The sequence below is a fragment of the Herpailurus yagouaroundi genome, unplaced genomic scaffold, assembly GCF_014898765.1.
Source record: "Herpailurus yagouaroundi ecotype Mexico unplaced genomic scaffold, PumYag 188, whole genome shotgun sequence".
Lineage (NCBI taxonomy): Eukaryota > Metazoa > Chordata > Mammalia > Carnivora > Felidae > Herpailurus > Herpailurus yagouaroundi.
This window is the reverse complement of record NW_024412419.1, coordinates 24,549,339-24,569,748: the sequence shown is the minus strand read 5'-3', so window position 1 is coordinate 24,569,748 and position 20,410 is coordinate 24,549,339. Positions and strand designations below refer to the sequence as shown.

Sequence of the window (20,410 nt, the reverse complement as noted above, 5' to 3'; positions counted from 1 at the left end):
TATCCTATGTCTTTTGATTAGAGCATTTAATCCATTTACATTTAGAGTGATCATTGAAAGATGAATTTAGGGCCATTGTGTTACCTATAGAGTTGGTGTTTCTGATAATGCTCTCTGGTCCTTTCTAGTGTCTGTTGCTTTTGGTCTTTTTTTTTTTTTTTTTTCAACGTTTATTTATTTTTGGGACAGAGAGAGACAGAGCATGAACGGGGGAGGGGCAGAGACAGAGGGAGACATAGAATCGGAAACAGGCTCCAGGCTCTGAGCCATCAGCCCAGAGTCCGACGCGGGGCTCGAACTCACGGACCGTGAGATCGTGACCTGGCTGAAGTCGGACGCTTAACCGACTGCGCCACCCAGGCGCCCCGGTCTTTTTTTTTTTTTTTTCTTCACTGCAGAGTTCCCCTTACAGTTTCTTGTAGGGCTGGGTTAGTGCTCATGAACTCCTTTAGTTTTTGTTTGTCTGGGAAACTCTTTATTTGTCTTTCTATTTTGAATGACAGCCTTGCTAGCTAGAGTATTCTTGGCTGCATGTTCTACCAATTGAGCACTTTGAATATATCTTGCCACTCCTTTCTGGCCTGCCAAGTTTCTGTGGAGAGATCTGCTGTGAACCTGATCTGTCTTCCCTTGTAAGTTAAGGGCATTTTTTTCCCTTGCTGCTTTCATGATTCTTTCCTTGTCTGTGTATTTTGTGAATTTGACTATGATATGTTTGGCAATGGCTGGATTTTGTTGAATTTAATGGGAATTCTCTGTACCTCTTGGATTTTGGTCTTTGTCCTTCCTCATATTAGGGAAGTTTTCAGTTATAATTTGCTCACATAAACCTTCTGCCCCCTTTTCTCTCTCTTCATCTTCTGGGACTCCTATGATACAAATGTTATTATGTTTTAATAAATTGCTGAGTTCTCTAAGTCCGTATTCATGACCCCTGACCTTTGTTTCCCTCTTCTTCTCAGCTTCATTATTTTCCATAATTTTATCTTCTAATTGCTAATTCTCTCCTCTGCCTTGTCCATCCTTGTTTTTATGGCCTCCATTTGGGTTTACATCTTGGTTATAACATTTTTAATTTCATCATGATTAGATTTTAGTTTTTTAATGTCTGTAGAAAGGGAATCACTGGTATCTTCTATGCTTTTTCAAGCCCAGCTAGTATCCTTGTAATCATTGTTTTAAATTCTAGTTCAGACATCATACTTACATCTGCATTGATTAAATCCATGGAAATCATTTCTTCCTGTTCTTTCTTTTGAGGTGAATTTATCTGTCTTGTCATTTTGGAGGAAGAAAAATAAAATAATAATGGAATGAAACAAAAATTGAAAAATTTAAAAAAATCAATAAAGGAAGCTAGATCCTAGGTGTATTTTGGCCTGCTTGTTAAGAGAAGCTTGATAGAAAAAAGAGAAAAGAGAAGAGAGAAAAAAAAATCAAAAAGTAATTAAAAAAATAAAATAACATAAAAATTTTCTTCTTTCTGTATCCAAGAAACAAAAGAAAAGAAAAACAACAAAATGAAGAAACAAGTGAATAAACAAACAAACAAAACAAAACAAAACAAATGAAGCTAGGTTCAGTTTCCCCTAGAGCTGAAACTTTGCAGCAGTTTATGGTCAGTAGAATAAGCTCTGGAAGGGAATTGTGCTGGTGTTCTGGGGGAGGGTCCTGCTGCTCTGTTTCTCAGGCCTACTTGCCCTAGTGATTTGCCTGGAGGGCACAAAGGTGCAGGGCTTGGTGTAAGGGCTCCATTCTCCACTTGGTGGTGCTCTTTAACTCACTGGGGTTGATCAGTGCTGGCTGGCTAATGGTGTAAATGGCTTCCCCCTGCTCTCTATTCTCCCAACAAGGAAGTTCTCAGCCTCACTGACATGTGATCAGTCACCATTCCTGTTTCCCCTGCTTCTGTCAGCTGCTGCCTTCTCCCATCTGTATCTGAGCTACCCACCTACCAGGCAGCACCTCCCTCTAGAGTTTTATCTCAGGTGCAGCTGTGTTTCAAAACCCCACACTAAAGAGACCCTTGTGGCTTGGACTCAAAGTGATCCCCTGAGGGAGGGTCTGGCGATGCTGTGGCCAGAGCTGGCCTGTTCCAGGAAATGGTCGCCCCACCGTACAGCGGCAGCCACTCAGAGTTTATGGTAAATCGCAACACACAGCCAGTGCCAGGGTTTGCTGCCCTTAGCTGGCATCTTTGTTTCTATATGGGTGATTGTGGCTTTATGGTTCCTGCTGGGTCTTTTGCCTGGAGAGGCCATATCACCTCTACCAAATGCACTCTAAGCAGGAGAATCTATTCTCACATGACCCAGGGGATCCTCAGACTGCACTCTCTGCTCCCAGGGCTCCCCCTGCTTCCTTGCCAGAGCACCACCAGGTGCTGACCTCTGAAACTTCAGACTCTGCTCCACTGTTTATCAAAAAACTGGCTGTATAGAAACCTTCTCCATTTTCCCTGTCAATGATTTTGGGGAAGAGTTTTCTTGCGTAGTCCCCTGCGTGCGTTTTTGCTCTTTCTCTCTAGCTGCTTTCAGGGGGAAAGCTTTCTTGTGCAAACCTGATACCCTGCTCTCTCTCCCCCTCTGTCTTTCTCCTCTTCACAAAGACAGCTCCCACACCTCTTGGGCACCATCTCTTCTCTTTCCCAGTTCACCTCTCCATGCCATGTACCTGCTGCATTCTCTCCCCCAAATTATGCAGATTTTTTTGTTAATCCTCAGATGGATTTCCTAGGTGTTCAAAATGGTTTGATGTTGATCTAGCTGTATTCAAGGGACAAGACAAGCCCAGGGTACCTTTACTACTCCACCATCTTAGCTCCTCCTCTTAAAAAAAGTTTTTTTTTAAATAATAAAATAGAATAAAGTAGATCAAATTATGCAGATTGTTCTGTTAATCCTCAGATCAATTTCCTAGGTGTTCGAAATGATTTGATGTTGATCTAGCTGTTTTCAAGGGACAAGACAAGCCCAGGGTCCCCTTACTACTCCACCATCTTAGCTCCTCCTCTTAAAAACGTTTTTATTTTTTAAGAATAATAAAATAGAATGAAGAAAATAAAATAGAATAAAAAATTTGCTCTTTCTGCCAAGGTCTCTCGCTCAAATTATGCAGATTGTTGCGTTAACCCTCAGATCAATTTCCTAGGTGTTCAAAATGGTGTGATGTTGATCTAGCTGTGTTCAAAGGATGAGACAAGCTCAGGGTCTCCATACTATTCTGGTATCTTAACTCCTCCAAGTCTGCACATTTTCAATTTCTCTTCCCTCTCATGTGTACATACACACTCCCTGAATCTGTATAGATGAAAGGCATGTACTAGACCCCCTTCTATTCTGTCCCTGGTCATGTTGGCATTTATCACTTCCTTTATGCCACTGCTGTCACAACCCTGCTTTGGGCTCCCGGATAGCTGTTAGAGTTCTGGATAGCTGGACTTCTACTCTAGTTTCTGCATGCCTCCATCCATTCTTGGCAGTAGAGTCATGAAGCTCCTAAAACCTCCTTGATTTAAAGCTTTCCATATGTTCTTCCATTGCCAAGTGGACACTCAGCACAGAAAACTTTGTAATTTTTTTTTTTTTATCTCCCTGACTTTACCTCTCACAAAGAATGTGAGGTCTTTGAGTGTAAAATCATTTCTTCTACCCTTTGTATCATCACAAACTCTTCCCATTGTGGGCCCCCCATTAATTCTGGTCCTTTTCATTTCTGGCGAAGATGACATTGGAGTGTACATCTGGCCCACTGCATGCAAATCGATGCTTACTTGGTTTTGTTTATTTGTTTCTTTCTGTGTCTGCACAGTTTCTCCCTACATCTGCCTTAAGATAATAATCTGACAATGATTACTCACTTTATGAGCTCTACTTCTAGGAACCTAAAGCTGTCAATCATTTATCTTTTGCAGATCTGTTTTTCAAACCTGATTCTCATAAAGTCCCTAAAGCAAGTAGAACCAGTTTATAAGCATTTACAAGGTTGCTCTCCTGCATGGAAGTAATCGCTCCCTGCTGAGTTCCTTCTGACTGGAAGGACTGTGTGTGGAATGGAACCCCATGTGCTTTTCCACATGGCTTATCCAGGTGTGTGAAAGAACAGAGGGCACTAAGGAGTGGGAGAATAATACATGTCTCTTATTATTGGGGCCCAGCTTCTTTCTAAGAAGAATTCTGGGTAGCTTCGAAAGAAAAAGAAATTAACCATAAAAAAAAGGCAAAGAGGAAAAAAAAGTTCAACCTTATAAGATGCAAAAAAGCTATGAATAAATGCATACCATGAAAACCTCTACACTTGTAAAGGTGGGTGTGTGTTTGCTCCTGGCTGGCTGGCAATACCCTGCAATTAGAGCTACCCTAGAGTCACGGTGCCTTGAGCTTAAAACATGTCATCAATGGACAGAAGCACAGTTCCTATTATTGACAGAGAGAACTTCTCCTAAAGATTTCCATAAAGAATCTCTATAGTAAGCAGTGTCCTCAACAATGTTTTTACAATAGATGCAGTAGAGGGTTTCTTAAGGCTCTCTCTTATAAAGTCTCCAGATATAGCCCTAGGGAGGAGGACATCTTGGAGAAAAGAGGCTTCTTTCAAGCCTGGATGGTGGAGGGGGTAGTCCTGAACTAGATCAAGGTAGGGCTGACAGGGCTGGGTGAGGCATGGTGGGGGCAGGGTAGGGCTAGGCCAGGCAGGGCTTGTGAGCAGAACATAAACTGGATTGAGCAGGGCTTAGTTTGGCAAGGCAGAATTGGGCAGGAACAGACAGCACTGGGCAGAGCACAGTATGGCTCTGCTGTGCCGAACTGGTCTGGGCAAAGTCTGGACAGGGCAGAAGTCATCAGAACTGGGCAGGACTCAGCAGGACTGGGCTGGGCTCCTATGACTGGACAAGACTGGGCAGGGAACAAAGCATAGCTGGACAAGGTCTTGGACTCTGGACGGAAGTTGCTGAAGGAAAGAGAATGTTCTTTGTTCCCAGCAGTCCCTGGAAACTGCAATCCCAGAACTCATCCTCCCTGCATATTAGGAGCCTGCCTGCCCTGTTTTCATTGTGAACTGTGAACCCAGGCAAGGGTAGCATAGACTCAAGAGGCCTCCTCTGAGGATACTGGCTCAATTATTATCCACTGAACAGAGTAATGTCTTCCTGGTTGGAAAAGACCATTGGGATCTAATGTGTTCTCTGCCTGGAAGGCCCGTTTTCATGGAAAACTCCTTGTTCTTCAATACCTAGTGCAAATGGCACTTATGCCTCAGTTTTGCAAATCTTGGTCTCTTCACCTACATCCACCTTTGAGCACCAGTAATTTGTATCTGTGTGATTCCTGGTGCTGGTTAAAATTCCGTCCTTTCTCTCCTGCTCATTCATTATCATGATTAAGAGTGATGTCACTTGATTCAGTCTCTAATTTGGCACACCTAATGTTAGTAACAAACTGTTAATAAGGACACCTGTAATAGGTGCTGCTTTCATAGGCTAAGTTAGATTTGACTGCAGAATCAGGGAATAGAGTTGGAAGTGTTATTAAGAGGTCTTGTTAGGAAACGGAGGCCCAGAGTAGATAATTCATTTATAGAAGTTACCCAGAGAACTCAGGGGAGAACTGAGGCACACTTTTCCTGACTCTTGGTCTGATGTTTCCCCCTGCAGGATTTTCAAAACAGGTGGCTTTATATCTCAGAGCACTTGGGGCTAATGGCTCTGAAAACAAGATTCTCTAAATGTGGGTCAGTAATTCTTAGGATTTGGGGATTTGTAGAAATTTCTCTGGAATGTCACTGCTCAACCTGAACTTATGACCCTCTTCTCCTTGGTCCCATGGTATTTCCAAGGGGCTTTCTCTCTCTCTGTCTCTCTCTCTCTCCTTTTAAAAATGGTTTCGCTAGGGGCTATAGGAGTCCTTGAAGTTGAGTGAGAATCACAAAGAAACACATTCAGATCAGCCTGGTGGAAAGAGAACAGACCTGGGATTCATAGTTAGAGTGAATCAGTTACCATTCCTGAGTCCCAGTTTTCTGGTGTGTAAATTGGAGCTGAGATTATTTACCTCATAGGACCGTCACAAGGAATGCAAGAGATTATAAATGCAAATACCTAGCACAAAGTAGGTGTTCACTAGACACTTTTTTTTTTTTTTCCTTTTTCCTTAAAGGAGCCCTCAGGTGCCATTTATTAGAGCCTGTTCCTGCCTGAGAGGCAGTTCAGAACAGCACTCTTAGTTAGGGGTATGGACTCTGAAGTTGACACCAGTCCTACTTCAGAGGTTTGCTGCCACTTACAGGCTGTGTGAACTTCCCTAGGTGAACCTCGGTTTCCACATTGTCCCTCCTTTATAGAATGAATCATTGTGAAGATCAAATGAAAAACTGCATGCAAACAGTTTAGCAGCTCAGTGCTTAGTACCAATCAATGCTGGCCATTACTGGCAGTATTATTATGCATTAAAACACTGCAGACCAATATCAGTGAGAATCATCCAAAGGCTGAAGCTCCTTGTGGCTGACTAGCAGCTTCCCCTTGGATCCAGCTTTCCGGCCAGGCCTGCTAAACCCTGCAGACACCTCCTCTCTGGGCTTGACCCTCTAGCCATTATGAAAATGGAGAGGCCTTGTGGCAGCTTCCTCTTCCTGGATGTGGCCAGTCCCAGGCCTACAGATCCCTTAGAAGCATGTCTGAAAACTGTATCACAGTTGTCACAGATATAACAGTATCACAGTGGTTAACCAAATGCAGGGGTCCTCCCTCCTCCCCATCCCCCCATGCTGGACCTCCCCACCAGGACTGCTGCTATAGCTCTGGGTCTAGGACTGCCCTCTGCCCTTCACCCCAACCCCTGATGTGATTGCAGATTCTCCCAACCAGGACCTGCCTGACCCAGGGTTTGATGCTTTACTCAGATTCACATTTAATGAGCATAGAGAGCAGTGGACTCTGTCCTGAGGGGCTCATGAGGGAAAGGAGCAGTCCTCCCCCAGCCCTGGACCTAGAGCTATATGTTGTGTACTACCTTCTACCCTTTCCTCCTCTCAAACTTGGCCATTCCAGCAGGCCCTTTAGGGGCGCCTCTATTGGGCTGGTTCCCCCAACCTCAGTGGTTGGATCTCCCCCTGAGGCAGGGGTGTGTGGTTGGGCCCCAAAGGATGATATGATTGGAGAGCCACTGACAGAGCTGAGCCACAGGGCAAGAAGAGCCCCTGCAAGAGCCTCCCCCTTTGCCCATCCAGTCCCAGAGAGGAAGGTCTTATGCCTGGCTGGGCCCCTGGGGTCTTGGGAGTGACTTTAAAAGAGGGCCTCTCCAGGGGCCAAAGGGACATGGTGAGGTGAAACCACTGCCTTGGAAACCATTTTTAATGTGTTATATATGTATTATGTTGATTTACACAGTATACTGTGAGGTCAGCAAGGCACATCTCCATCCCCAGTTTATGGATGGGGGAATTGAGGCCTAGACAAGATGAATGGAGTGCCTGAGGCTGCCAAGTGAAACAGGAAGGGCTAACACTAGGACCAGAATTTTGAGGTCTTTTGACTTGGGTCAGTGCTCTTTGTAAGGGAGCCAGCTGCTCTAGGCAGGTCCACCAGAGGTCCTTGGCTCCTGGGGAGGGTCCTCAGAGAGGTCCTAAAAGGCAGCTGGGCCCAGATGTCTGCATCTGTGATGTGAGTGCTGGGCCTGATGCATGGGGGAGCAAAAAGCCAGCTGGCTGGGCTGGTCAGGTACTCCACAGAGCCCGCTTCATCCTCTGAAGGATGGGTACAAAGAGGGCTGGCTCCCAGATACCCTGGGACTACTGAGAATAAACTGAATGATGAGGGAGAAAGTGTTTTATAAATGGTAAAAAGTCATGAAGTGAGTAGCATAATTCACCCTGAGGCAAGGAGCAAGGTTAGGAAAACTCACAGAGGAAAACAAGGTAAGAAGAGAGGAGAGTGTTAGAATAGGGCTGGTTTTCTTTGCTCATCTCCTTCTGTCTTCCACCTGCAAGCTGTCTACTGTATCTGTGTGGGAGGTGCTGACATGTTTTATTTGACCCAGAAACCCCAAGACTAGCTTTGAGATGAAAATGACTGTATGAGGCAAAACTCCAATGTGTGTCCCTAACTTTCCCTGCATTTTAGATTTTAAGCATGCTATTATATTGATGTTTTAAATACCACTCTCTGTACTCCCAAGAATACAAATTAGATATTCTTCTGTTTGACACGATGCATTAAAAGAAAAAAACAATTTAATTCGATGTGCTAATGTAATTTGCACATAGATAACACTTAAAAATCACATCCTAAAAATGTCAGACTTACCTTGAACAAGTCTTAGTGGGGATATATGGCAAAGCGGAGGGAATAAATGCATCATATAGAAAGCTGTAAAATATAGAAACCTTAATCAACTGTGAGTGTACATTTAGGCTTCAATAAAGGAGAATAATTATATGTGAGTGAATAATTATTTTAAATATAGATATAATTGGGATTACCTCTTGGCTCACACAGAATACTGTAAAACATGACTTTTATGCAGCATTTTGTCATCACTTCCCATTATTCCTCATAGAATATTTTTGGAAGAAGAAAGAGCTTTGCCAGTGACTGGAAAGACCTAAGGGAATAGGTCAGCATCATTAACCCTTGCATGAATGATGAACTGAAGCCTGGAGAATTTAAGTAACTCACCCAAGGTCATGCTGTCAATCAACATAGGGGATTGTGTAGCTCAAGTGCCCTGATTTCTGAGCTTGTGCATTGGTCTATAATGTTTAATTTTTTTAATGTTTATTTTTGAGGGACAGAGGGGCAGAGTGCAAGTGCGGGAGGGGCAGAGAGAGGGAGACACAGAATTTGAAGCAGGCTCCAGGCTCTGAGCTGTCAGCACAGAGCCTGACATGGGGCTCGAACCCACGGACTGCGAGATTATGACCTGAGCTGAAGTCAGACGCTTAACCAACTGAGCCACCCAGGCGCCCCGAGGTCTATAATGTTTAAATGCTGCTATTTACTAGTAGTTTTTGTTAGGGATGTCATCTGGTGCTATAGTTTCCTTTAAAAAGAAATCTTCTTAAATCTCATTTATAGAGCTCAATATGTTTTCCCTTCCCATTAGTTTCAGATTCTGTTGTAAGGAGACCCAGTGTTCTGCAAATATGACTTCACCCCAGAACATATGAGTGGATGGTGATAGAGAGGACTAAGGATGGGGAGTGGTAGTGGATCAGCAGGGCCTTCGTCCTCAGTCCCCCTTATTCAGAACTGCTCCACTATTTGTCATAAAGAATGGATTTCAGAGAAAAGAAATGTTTTGAAAAGAGGATTCCACTGCCAAAAAAAGAATATGAGGATACCACTGAGAGGAAACCATCCCCCTACGATTGTCAGGCCCGGGTTATGGAGGTCCAGGGTGGGTAGTGGAGGGCGGGGCAGCTGCTGTTTCCACATGAAGGCAGGGAAGGAGGCCTGACAAGAATGGGACTACACGTGTTGTCCTTCCAGGTGTGAATCTGGAGGAGCCAGGAAGCACCTGCCTTTCCCAGCTGCTCTGGGAGGTTCTGTTTGGCTCTGGGAATCTGGAGCAGCAGCCAAGGACTGCCTCAGAAAGGAACAGGCTGTTTTCTGAAAATAGGACATTTGGTGTCTTTAAAGGCAGTATACTCCCAGCTCCCCACGTGGTGCATTCACTTTGAAAGGGAGCAAGATTATAGAGATGTTCAGGGCTGAATGGAAGGTTCAGAGACATATAGCATCAAGCAGTCCCAAACTCCATGTTTATGGGCCCAAATCCTTTCATCTTAGGATCTCAAAGCACCTTACCTGGCATTAAGGATGATTACTTCAGCTCTGTAGAGAGAAAACAGAGACAGGAGAAAGAACAGAGCCTGCAGGATGAGATAGTGAGGGGATGGTAAATTGCAAATAAATCCTTGAAATGCTGTTGGAAATTTGATAGGATTTATTTCCCCCTTTTCCCCCCTCTCATGGAGCTTGGAACTAAAAGAAGGGCGATTATGTGCATTTGGATCTGAATTTCATTTTTCATTCCTCAAAATATTGCCAATGAAATAATCCTAAAGTAAGGTTTCGATTATTATTAAGAAACCTGAAAAGGAGGTGCATTCCATCCTTTGAATAGGTCCTGAAATAAAAGAATAAAAAACATACTGTGCTTCATTGTTTGGTCACCAATTCTAATCCCATAATTTATTGATAAGGCATCAGCAAAAGATCCAGCAGATAAACCCGTGAGGATAAAGCACCAAATCTGAAATATATAAAAGTGAAAGCTCAGGGGCACCTGGGTGGCTCAGTCAGTTAAGGGTCCAACTTCAGCTCAAGTCATGATCTCACGATTTGTGAGTTTGAGCCCTGCATTGGGCCCTGTGTTGACAGCTCAGAGCCTGGAGCCGGCGTCAGATTCTGTTTCTCCCTCTGTCTCTCTGCCCCTTCCTGACTCATTCTCTGTCTCTGTCCCTCAAAAATGAATACATGTTAAAAAAAATTAAAAAAAAAAAAGGTGAAAGCTCAGAGTCTAAGAATCAGTGATCACATCATAGAAAGGGGGGAGGTAGGAACAACCTGTGTGAATTTTAAATATGCTACCCTATTTCATCCTCACAGTATCCGTTAGGTGTGGATATCATCATCTTCATTGTGCAGGTGAAGAAACTGAGACTCAGGGTATAACTTATTAAGATCACATGGTGAGGAAGAGTCAGGATTTGAATCCAGATGTAGTTGATTCTGCGGTTTGTGATGCTTTTTATCTCATTATGGGTGAGTTCTGATTTGAGGCTAAAGGTCAATGCTGTTAGACTTTTAAATGTGTTTAGGACAACTAAATGGATAAGACATTTTGAAATAAATTTAACAAAAGATGTGCAAATCCTGTATAAGCAAAACCATAAAACATTTCTGATGAAGTAGACTTGAGCAAGTAGAAACACATCCCTTGTTTTTGGAAAGGATATCCCAATGTCATCAATATGTTGGTATACTTTAAGTAAATTTATAACTTTGATGTAATCACAGTAAAAATGCTAACATACTTTTTGCCCTGTAGTTGGACAAGATGATAGTAAAAGTTCACATAGGAAAATAAACGTGAAAGAATAGTTATGTGTGTATGAGTGGTGGGTGGGTTGGGGTGGGTAGAAGGAGGGGTCAGGCCTGCCAGATATGAAAATATACTACATATCTCTATAATTAAAATAACATAGTACTGGGACACAGCTTGATAGACCAGTGGAATAAAAAAGAAATTCCAAAATAGAAACAGACCAAATATATACATAAATTCAGTGAATATAATAAAAGTGGCATCTAAAAATAACTGGGGGAAGATAGATCTTTAGTAAGTGGTGTGAGACAATAGGATAGCCATATAGCAAAAGATAAAACTAGACCATACAATATGCAAGACTAAAGTTGAAATGGGTCAGAGGGATGAGAATGCAAGCTGGTGCAGCCACTCTGGAAAACAGTATGGAGGTTCCTCAAAAAACTAAAAATAGAACTACCCTATGACCCAGCAATTGCACTACTAGGCATTTATCCAAGGGGTACAGGTGTGCTGTTTCAGAGGGACACATGCACCCCCATGTTTATAGCAGCACTATCAACAATAGCCAAAGTATGGAAAGAGCCCAAATGTCCATTGTTGGATGAATGGATAAAGAAGATGTGATATATATATGTGTGTGTATACACACACACACACACACACACACACACACACACACACAAAATGGAGTATTACTCGTCAGTCGAAAAGAATGAAATCTTGCCATTTGCAACTATGTGGATGGAACTGGAGGGTATTATGCTAAGTGAAATTAGAGAAAGACAAAAATCCTATGGCTTCACTCATAGGAGGACTTTAAGAGACAAAACAGATGAACATAAGGGAAGGGAAACAAAAATAATATAAAAACAGGGAGGGGGACAAAACGGAAGAGACTCATAAATATGGAGAACAAACGGAGGGTTACTGGAGGGGTTGTGGGAGGGGGGATGGGCTAAATGGGTAAGAGGCAGTAAGGAATCTACTCCTGAAATCATTGTTGCACTATATGCTAACTAATTTGGATGTAAATTAAAAAAAAATAAAAAACAAAAGTTAAAAAAAAAAAAGAAATGGGTCAGAGGGAGAGTGGGACTTCTGGCTATAGTGGCATCAAGAAGTTGGCATATTCCACCCTCCAGAGCCCTGACCCCCAAAATAAGTATAAAACTGGGAAAATTGTAAGAAAAAATAATTTAAGGGATTTAGAAACTGACCAAAGACAGAAAATTGAGAGGCATCTATTCATAAAAATTACTAAAGCTTCAGGTGAGTACACCAGAGTCTGAAGCCTACTTACTAGGGCTGTGATCACTCTTCAACTATCATCCCCATCTCTACACACAGATCTGTTGGCAAGATTATGGTTTCACTGTTACAGAATTGGCCAGGAAAAACAGCAGCTTTGCTGCCAAGATGTTTGGACCCTGATGGGCAGAGGGCAAAAACTCAAGAGCGTTGTCAGCAGAAGTACATAATTCAGTATAAAATGAATAGGGAAAACCTACAACTCTGCCTACCTAAGGGTGTGTTTCCAGGGCAAGTCAGGGAAAGTGGTGGATCAGTCATCTATTTAAGGGGGAGAGCCTGGAAGTGACAGTATAGTAGGGTTACATAAGCTCTCCGCCTACCCTTGACTGACTATGAAAACTGGCACATTCTCAGAAGAGGCTCAGGAGAGCCCAGTGGAAACTGAAAGTCAATACAGACTTGAGAACTGGCTGAACTTTGAGCTCTTCCTAACCTATACATAGATAGGTCAGCAGAGGGGTGGGTGGAAGTCTTAAAGACTCAAGGTATTTGAGAAAAATCTCTACTCATTGTCCACTAAGCTATGTAATCCTAGAAAGTCTGGTTTAAAAATGAAGGTACGAATAAAAAAACAAACAAACTGATGAGAGACTTTGGTGTTTGCTCATGATGGTAGAGGGATTCTGCAGCTTAAGTCTAGGCAAGTTACTCCCTGCCATCTGATCAAAACAAAAACAAAGAAACCCACAAGAACTCAGGAAAAACAAATCAAAAGAGAATTCAGAAATGTTACACTATCTAATAATGTTTCCAACAAAAATGAGACATGCAAAGTAACAGGAAAGTGTGATTCATATTCAAGGAAAAAAAAGTCAATAGAAATGGATTCTGAGTAGACCCAGAATATTAGATTTAGCAAAGAAAACTTTAAAGAACTATTACAACTGTGTTCAAATAATTAAAGGAAACTGTTTCCAAAGAAATGAGGAAAATATGGTGATGACTTAACAAATAGGAAATTTCAATAAAGAAGAAAAACTATAAAAAGAACCAAATATAATTTTTAGAATTGAAAACTACAATAATTAAAACACTAGATGTGCTCAATAGCAGATGTGATGTAGAAGAATCCATGAAATAAAAAAAAATAGTTCAATAAAATTAAGCTAAGGAGCAGGAACAAAAATTATTGAAGAGAACTTAACCAGAGCCTCAGAGATCGCTGAGACAATATCAAACATACCAACATATCTGTAAAGGGAGTCCCAAAATGAGAAGAGAGAAAATATCAGAAAAAAACACTTAAAAAACAATTGAAAACTTCCCATATCAGATTTTAAAGATAAATATACAGATCCCAGAGGCTTAACAACCCAAACCAGAATAAACACAAAGATAACCATACTGAAACAAATCATAGTTGTTGATAAAATTCAAAGACAAGTAAAATCTTTTAAGTAGCAATAGAAAAATGATTTGTGTTATATGAGGGAACACTAATCCAATTGGTTTACTTGTCTTCAGAGAAAAGGAAGGTCATAATATAGTGTAATGACATATTGCAAAAATGCCAAGAGAAAAAAGAAATGCCAACCAGGAATTCTATATCCAGCAATATTATCCCTCAAATATGAAGATAAAAATAAACTTTTTCCAGATAAATAAAAACTGAGAGAATTCATTGCTAGCAGACCTATCCTACAAGAAATTCTGAAGAAACACCTTCAGAATGAAAGAAAATGAGACAAGATGTTAACTGAACACATAGGAGGAAATGATGAACACCAGAAATGGTGAATGTTTGGGTAAACTATAAAAAAAGAATGGAGGAAATTGAGCTTTGTTGGAATAAACTTGTTAAATTTTATTGGGATTAAGGTGATACAAATTTAAATTAGATTATGATAAATTAAAGAAATATACAATCTTATAGTGATCACTAAGAAAATAATTAAATATAGTGAAAAATAAATTGAACCATTAAAATGATACACTAAAAATTGTTTAATATAAGAGCCACTAAAGGTGGAACAGACAAACAAATGGAAATGGAGGATCGTATGGAAAATAAGTAACAACTTGCAGACATAAATCCAGTCATATCAATAACTGCATTGCATGTAAGTGGATTAAACACTCCACTTAAAAGGCAGAAGTTCAAAGACAGACTAGGGTGTGCCAGGGTGGCTCAGTCAGTTAGGGATCTGACTTTTTTAAAAATTCTTTTTAATGTTTGTTTATTTTTGAGAGAGAGAGTGTGAGCAGGGGAGGGGCAGAGAGAGAGGGAGACACAGAATCTGAAGCAGGCTCCAGGCTCTGAGATGTCAGCACAGGGCCCAACGTGGGGCTTGAACTCACAAATGGTGAGATCATGACCAGAGCCAAAGTCAGAAGCTTAACTGCCTGAGCCACCCAGGCATCCTACAGGTCCTATAGGCGTCCTTGATTTCAGCTCAGATCTTGATCTCACAGTTTGTGAGTTTGAGCCCCGCATCAGGCTCTGCACTGACAGTGTTGAGCCTGCTTGTAATTCTTTACCTCTCTCTCTCTCTGCCCCTCCCCTACTCATTCTCTCTCTCTCTCTCTCTCTCTTTCTCTCTCTCTCTCTTAAAAATATATAAATAAACATTTAAAAATATTTAAAAAATAAAAGGCACAGTGGATTGAAAGGCAAGATTCTTTAACAGGGAGAAACTTAGCGTGTCTGACTCCATATTGCTTGTTTTTCCCTTGCTGCTGTGACCTACAGGCTAGAAACTTCTGCTTAGGCCTGTATATAGGCATGTTACAGCTGAGATTTGCAAAAAACTGAATTTTTTTTTTTTTTTGCAAACCAAAACCTCCCTCCCTCAAGGAGTTAAGGAAGAATGTACAGAAATGACCGTGCTATTATGTTTAAGATATACAGGAACAACATGACCAGATTCCTGTATACAAAGACCAACTACTCAGGGACAAAAGAAGTTATACAACCCTCCTCAGATATCTACAGATGTCATCACCTTTTGACTCCAGCCCTCTCTCACATTCCCCTCTTCCTAACATAAAAGAAGCTCAAATATTGTACTGGGGGATTCTTTGGGACAATACTCTTCCATCTCCTCAGTTTCCTGGCTTTCCAAATAAAGTCACCTTCCTTGCCCCAATACCTTTTCTCTCGACCGAATGGCATACAGAATGAGCTTGCAGCATGCAGAATGAACTTGGACTTGATGAAAGTTCAACTTTATGCTATTTACAAGAGAGCTATGTTTGACTCAAACAAATAATAAGGAAAGGATATACCATGCAAACAATAAGAGAACTGGAGTGGCTATAAATAGTATCACACAAAGTAGATTTGAAAACAAGAACTATAACTGAGATAATGAGGGAAATTTCATAATTATACAAGAGTGAATATATCAAGAAGATAGTACAACTATGAAGACTTAACAATAGAGCTCCAAAATACACAAAGCAAAGGTGGCAGAAGTGAATGGAAAAACAGATAATTCAATAATAATAGTTGCAGATTTCAATACCTCATATCAATAACAAATAGAACTAGAAGGAATATTAATACTTATATAGAAGACCTAGCCAGATATTTATAGAGCATGCCACCCAGCAACAGCAGAATACACATTATTTTAAAGTGCATATAGGGGCACCTGGGTGGCTCAGTCGGTTAAGCGGCTGACTTCAGCTCAGGTCACGATCTCGCGGTCTGTGAGTTCGAGCCCTGCGTCGGGCTCTGGGCTGATGGCTCAGAGCCTGGAGCCTGCTTCCGATTCTGTGTCTCCCTCTCTCTCTGCCTCTCCCCTGTTCATGCTCTGTCTCTCTCTGTCTCAAAAATAAATAACATTAAGAAAAAAAAATAAAGTGCATATAGAATATTTTCTAGGATAGATTTTATACTAGGCCATAAAACAAGTCTTGATAAATTTACAAGGATTGAAATCATACAAAATATGTTCTTCAATCACAACAGAAAGAAATTAGAAATCTATAACAGAAAGAAAAATTTATCCATTCATCAGTTGATGGACATTTAGGCTCTTTCCATAATTTGGCTATTGTTGAAAGTGATGCTATAAACATTGGGGTACAAGTGCCCCTATGCATCAGCACTCCTGTATCCCTTGGGTAAATTCCTAGCAGTGCTATTGCTGGGTCAGAGGGTAGGAGGGGAGGGTGGGTGATGGGTATTGAGGAGGGCACCTGTTGGGATGAGCACTGGGTGTTGTATGGAAACCAATTTGACAATAAATTTCACATTAAAAAAGAAAGAAAAATTAAAATCCTTCAGTTTTGAAAATTAAGCACATTTCTGAATAATTCATAGATTGAAGAAAAAAATCACATGACAAATTAGGAAATACCTTGAAGAGAATGAAAATAAAATACAACATATCAAAAATTTAAGATGCAGACAAAGCAATGCTTAGAGGAAAATTTATAGCTTTAAAATGCTTATATGAGAAAGGAAGAAAGATCCTAAATCAAAAATCTAAATCTCCACTTCAGGAAGTTAGAAATAGAGCCAATCAGTTCAAAGTAAGTATAAGGAAAGAAATAATATATTTTCAATGAAATAGAAAACAGAAAAACAATAGAGAATCAATGAACTCAAAAGTTCTTTTCTTGAAAATATTTTTTTAAATAAAGATTAATCTTTACCTAGACTGACAACTAAATAAAATAAAATAAAATAAAATAAAATAAAATAAAGGAAAGACAAATTACCAAACATCAAGAAGTTAAAGGATTATAAAGGAATATTATAAACTTCAGGTCAACAAATTCACAAATTTGGCAATTAGATGAGGTAATCAAATTCCTAGAGAGATACAAATTACCCAGACTAACTCAAGAATAAGTAAAAAATTTGAATAGGCGTACGAAGAGTAAAAAAAGTTGAATTAATAATTACAAATCCTCCCACAAAGAAAAATCCAGGCCTAGCTGAATTTAGTCAAATATATGCCAATCTTACACCAACTCTTTCAGAAAATAAAGGAGAAGGGAACAGTTCCCAGCTCATTCTTTGAGGCCACTCCTACCCTGACAGCAAAAGCAGACAATGACATCACAAGGCAAGAGCGTTATTCCTCATGAAAATAAAGGCAAACATCCCTAAATAGAATCCAGTAACATGTAAACAGGATTATGCACAGTGACCACACAGGATTTATCCACAGGAATCCACACAGGAATCCAAATGGATCAGAGACTTGAGTGTGAATGATAAAACCACATAAGTGCTGAAATAAAACATGATTGAATTTAGTATATCCTGATGAATTCTGTTTTGAACTTTGTAAAATCCAAATGTACTAAAAGAAAAGATTGATAATTTTTACTACCTCAACATAAAAAAGAAAGTTTTCGATCATAAACAAGAAAAAAAAAAAAACAACACATGCAGCTTTACCCATAATAAGAAATTAAAATAATACTGAAATACTGTTTCTTACCTTCAGAAATAGGATTGGAAAATAGGAACTGCCGTTTATTGCCATAGGAATGTGGAGTGGTATAATCTCTGTAGAGGGAATTTGGTAATATCTAACAAAACTACCTGTATATACATAACAGTCTAATAATTAAGAAACATCAAGAAAACCCAAGTTGAGATAAATTTTGTAAAATAACCAACCTGTAATCTCCAAAAATTTCAGTGTAGTGAATGACAAAGAAAAACTGAGGAACTGTTTCAGGTTAAAGAATTCTAAGGAAACAGGACAACTTAATGCAATGTAATCCTGGACTGGATCCTTTCTGGGGGGTGGGGGAAGCTACTGCAAAGGGTATTATTAGGACAATTGATGAAATTAGAGAATCCGTAGTTAGATAAAAACATACTAATGTTAGGGGCACCTTGGTGGCTCAGTCAGTTAAGCATCTGGCTCTTGGTCTCAGCTCAGGTCTTGATCTCAGGGCCCTGAGTTCAAGCCCTGCATTGGGCTCTGCACTGGGCATGAATCCTACATAAAGACAACAACAACAAAAACATGTTAATGTTAAATTTCCTGGACTTGATAAGTGTGTTATGGTTTTGTAAGAGGATGTCTCTGTTCTTAGGAAAAATACATTGAAATATTAAGTGTAAAGGAATATGATATATATAACTCACTCTCAAGTCGTTCAGAAAAATTATTAAATCTATGAAATATGTAATATTTATATATTTAGAAGGCATTAATTGTAATACTTTAATAATGCATGTATTATAAAAAATAGAGAAAGAAGATGATAAAACAAATATGGGATGATATTTAAAATATGGGTAAAGGTTGTATGAAAAGTTTTGTGCTGTACTTGCAACAGCAAGATTTCTGTAAGCCTGAAGTCATTTGGAAATATAAACTTAAGAACAAAATTAACGTGGCTAAAAAAAATATCCAAAACCCTGTAAGACCTGTACTGTATTATGTATGAATTAGAGAATTAGATTTCTCTTTAGTAAAAAAAGTCAGGGATGCACCACATTTTTTGTGGGTTCTGGATTTTAAGATTTTTAATAACCCTTTTGAAATAATCTTTTTTTTTAATAAAGCAGGAGCAAAACTAATATGCACATATAGTTTATAATAAAACCGATTCCCCCCAGCCCACTCCCTGCCCTTCCCATCCTCAACCTTGGCTGTTTCTCAGAAGCTTTATCTTTGAACCCTTCCTGGATTGAGTCTGGATCCCACTGCATATGTTACGCAGTACACTGATCCCACTCCCAATTTGAGAGAGTGTCAGTTGACTTCCGCCTACAGTGAAGGAAGATGTAGCTTGTTTATACTCTCATCCTCCCCTTTCTGTTCTTCTAGAAGAATGATGTCACTATTTTAAGTTCCTTTGGCTTTTTTTCCCCACCAGATTTATTAGGATATAACTGACATAGAACATTATGTAAATTTAAATTGTACAACATGATGATTTGATACATGTGTGAAATGATTGCCACAATAAGGTTGGTTAGCACATCCATCACGTCACATAATTACGTGTGTGTGTGTGTGTGTGTGTGTGTGTGTGTGTGTGTGTGTGTTTAGGATATTTAAGATCTACTCCCTTAGCAACATTTAAGTGTATGATACAGTATTGATTAACTATAGTCACCATGCTGTACATTAGATCCCCAGAATGTTTTCTTCTTATAACTTGAAGTTTGTATTTTTTATCAACATCTCCCCATTCCACCCTCCCTGCCCACCCCCCTCCCCCACACCCTTGCAACCATTCTCCTCTAGTTCCTAGCCTTAAAATTTTAAATATTGTAGTTAAACCAGTGCATCTCATCATAGATAGAAAGTAAAGACCATATCTCTTGACTTGCACTTTGTAAAATGAAAGCATTAAGACCCTGTTGTTCCCTTTACTTCTTTTAACTCTTAATTTCTGTGAACTAAACCTTTAGATTGCTAAAGTTGAGAGTATCTACATTATATTTTGGAATTATAATTAAGTTTTCTTTGTCTTTACTTGATTCTGAAAGTGGAAACCAACACAAAACTTTCAGGTTACTGCGAGGAGGTGCTGTTGATTGCATAGCCAAGTACTGTGCTCTGATTACATTTCTTCCTCCTTGGCTGCAATGTCTTCACTCCTGTGCCACTCAAAGGAGAAATCCTCAAATGGATTTTTTTTTTCTTGCACTCCTCCAATTGGTCAGACTCATGCCATATCTAAGCTTATTTCATATTTGGACTTTGCCTTTCTGGTACTTACCCCTTTTTCAAACTCCATGCTGAAATTACAGATTGCTTTACACTTTACTTGTTTAGGGGAGAAATGTATCACTTTTCAGCTCATTCCTTTTACTGCTCAGTGTCTCTGTTGTTCAGAATCCATTTCATTTCTTCTTCAAGGATAATGATCTCCTGTTCTGTCCTGTGTTGAGTCAGCTGCTTCATATTTGGACCCTAGCTTTCTTGAGAGCTTTTAGTTTTTCTTGGAGTATCTAAGTGCCTTCCTTTATTTACTTCCAGGTGTTTCTGGGCTTTGATCATCCCAAATGTGAGTTCACACTCCATTCTGTTGAGTCCTTTCTCCCTTCCTCCTCCCACTCCTGTTTTCTCTGTGTTTGTTTGTTTTTTTGGGTTTTTTTCCCCCTTCACTTAGAACTTCCT

At 40.0% G+C, this 20,410-nt stretch overlaps 1 long non-coding RNA gene across 1 annotated transcript; it reads left to right on the top strand.

The window, feature by feature from the left end:
• Positions 1-406: 406 nt before the first annotated feature.
• On the top strand, positions 407-19,424 carry LOC121044580 (uncharacterized). Its single transcript, XR_005797370.1, has 3 exons — positions 407-418; positions 1,978-1,988; positions 19,334-19,424. It is a non-coding gene; the product is annotated as an uncharacterized LOC121044580 (long non-coding RNA).
• Positions 19,425-20,410: the final 986 nt, after the last annotated feature.